This window comes from Rhamphochromis sp. 'chilingali', assembly GCF_963969265.1.
Source record: "Rhamphochromis sp. 'chilingali' genome assembly, chromosome: 4".
NCBI classification, from domain to species: domain Eukaryota; kingdom Metazoa; phylum Chordata; class Actinopteri; order Cichliformes; family Cichlidae; genus Rhamphochromis; species Rhamphochromis sp. 'chilingali'.
This window is the reverse complement of record NC_137948.1, coordinates 21,593,712-21,596,381: the sequence shown is the minus strand read 5'-3', so window position 1 is coordinate 21,596,381 and position 2,670 is coordinate 21,593,712.

The following is a 2,670-nucleotide window of genomic DNA, read 5'->3' as shown; positions in this document are numbered from 1 at the left end:
TAACTGAACTGTAAAACTTTACACAGCAAATATTACACTTATGTTCAGGCATAACCGCCTAGGCTGCACTGTCGAGCGCAGATCCACTGAGCGCTCAACACAGACAGCATCGTCAGAAGGAAGAGCGCAGGGCAAGCTAGTGAGACAGAAGTTAAGCTCTCCTTACAACATGGACCTCCCCCACCCTCATTCAGATCTGGCGTTTGGAATTATTTTGGTTTTCATGTGACGTATGACCCTGAAGGTAAGCGAGTCATGGACTAAAGTAAAACAGTATGTTGGATGTGCCATGCAATGCTCAATTACATGGGTGGGAGCTAGTGTGTTAGCGCAGTTAGCTCGTTAACATGTTGGCGGTCTAGCCCCAGGCATGGGGCGATCAGGGGTAGCTCGTTAACGGAGATTTGCCGTGTTGTGGCGTTAACGTCATTTCAACGAGATTAACGCTGACAGCACTAGTGGGAACACAACGAATATGACTGCACGTTTACGCCCACATCAATCCTAGTGCAAAGACAAGTGGAAGCAGACAAAAACAACAAGCATGCATGCTACAAACTTTACCCGAGTCATTTAGACAGCCGTTAGCACATGATTCTCCTTATGGGGACCTGATATGTTTAATCAGACAAGGTGGAGACGGAGGTGCCGTTTGGTCTTGCTTCCCGTGAGCTAGCCAGGGAGCACAGCCGTTTATTGACATCTGCAGAAGAACACTGCGGCTAGCTAACTGCTCAGCACAGCAACAACAACAACAACACACAGGGCGCCCTCTGACCCCGGAAGGACACACCGTCGCAGCGAGAAGGCGTCACCCGTCACTATGGCAACATAAACAAAACATAACTGTACGAACAGAACCCCGAACAGCCCTGACCCGCTACAATATGCTGCTGAGAATATAGCCCAGAAGAAGCGTATAGTATAGCTTTTATTTTGGAAAGAGCCATTTCTCTGTAATAAACTCTCTTTTCCAAAGATGAGTGATTCCTCAATCAGATACAGGGCTCGCAAAATCGCTAGCCCGACGTCCCGGGGCTAGCGATTTTTCCAGTCGGGCTACCAAAATCTATCTCTGCCCTGCCCGTCGGCCTACCTTAGGAAGGGAAAATATATGTCAATGCTTTTGCATTCTTTCGGAAATGTAGCTGGGTAATTATGTCATTGGCATCGGTTAGCCACTGTCAATATGTGACATATTGAAATCGCGTTTGAATTTGCGCTTGTTTTTTGCTTTCACTTTGCAATCGCGCGAACTGTGTATAGAGAGCAACAGCACTGATTGGTGAGTGATGATAATTTGTGCACCAATTCCTCTGACATCGTCTTATCAATCGTTAGCTTACTATGCAAACATGACAAGTGAAATCTCCCGCAGCAAGCTTAAACATATGAGAGGTTCATTGCGCATAGAATCGCTGACCGTTATGTGTGTGTGTGTGTGTGTGTGTGTGTGTGTGTGTGTGTGTGTGTGTGTAAAAGCAGCAGGATATATATTTTAGTTCTGCTGAGCCAAATAAGACAGGTCAGGGTGAAGAAGTGACAGCCAAAGAAAAGCTTACCACAAAATGGAAAAGTTATGACAAATCAGACTATAAGGCAAAAAGAAAGTGCAGCTTTATGGTTTCATGGACAAAAGAATTTCTGTGGCTGCGATATGACGAGCTAAATAACCAGGGCTGCACATAAGTGGTCCGCAGGTGCGCATTCGCTGTCAAAAAAAAACAAAAAAAACGCGCACAAGATATGAAGTTGCAACGCGCGTTTGCATACATAAGATTTTCTGGAGGTGGACAGACATTTGTTTAGAACTCTTAAAGATGTCGAAGAAGCTCCTTTAAGCAATTGCTTTGGTGTTCCTCCTGTCATGGTCCGGGTGAGCACGGGGTTTTTCCACTCCGCTGGGTTCTACCTTCAGGCAGAGACTCCAATCAGCTTCCACACCTGGTTCCAATCAAGTCACCTGCATATAAGACCAGCATTCACAACAGACCTCTGCCAGATCTTCTGCTAACCCATGTCAGTGCTAGGCTGCGAACCCCTTGTGAGAACCCTCAACTACTGCTTTTCCCTCACCGTGTTTTTCTTTGTCATAGGACCCACCTGGCAGTCACGTTTCCCGAACTACTCTCATCTCCGCCTGGACGCTGGTTCTGTCATCTGGTTTCTTCCTCTCCACCATCGGACTACACCTGCCTGCCTCCCTGCCAAGTCCCTCACTCCACGCATATTCTGGATCCTCTCTGGACACTCCTCACCCGGAACCCCCTGGACACCCCTTCCTCGCATGACACTTTAAACCTGCAACGCGTAAGCCCTAACCTCCATAGCCTAATCCTGCAGCTGTGATTCACTGGACTGTCACTGACTACTTGTCTCTTCTCATTATAGTGACTGCGTACCTCCATCCAAGCCGCTGCCCCTTTTTTCCATCCGTGAAATCCAGCACCTAGCCATAGCACTCAGTTTCATGTTCACAGTTTGGCCTCACAGTTCACAGTTCATAGCATTTCATAATTCATAGCATTCATAGTCTCCTGTTGTGTAATTTCACTAGACACTTGTAAATAAAGCACTGTGTTCACGCCTGTTTGCCTCCCTCTGTGTCTGCATTTGAGTCCACACCCATAGCCGGGCCCTCTCGGCCGTAACACCTCCACCTCCAAACAA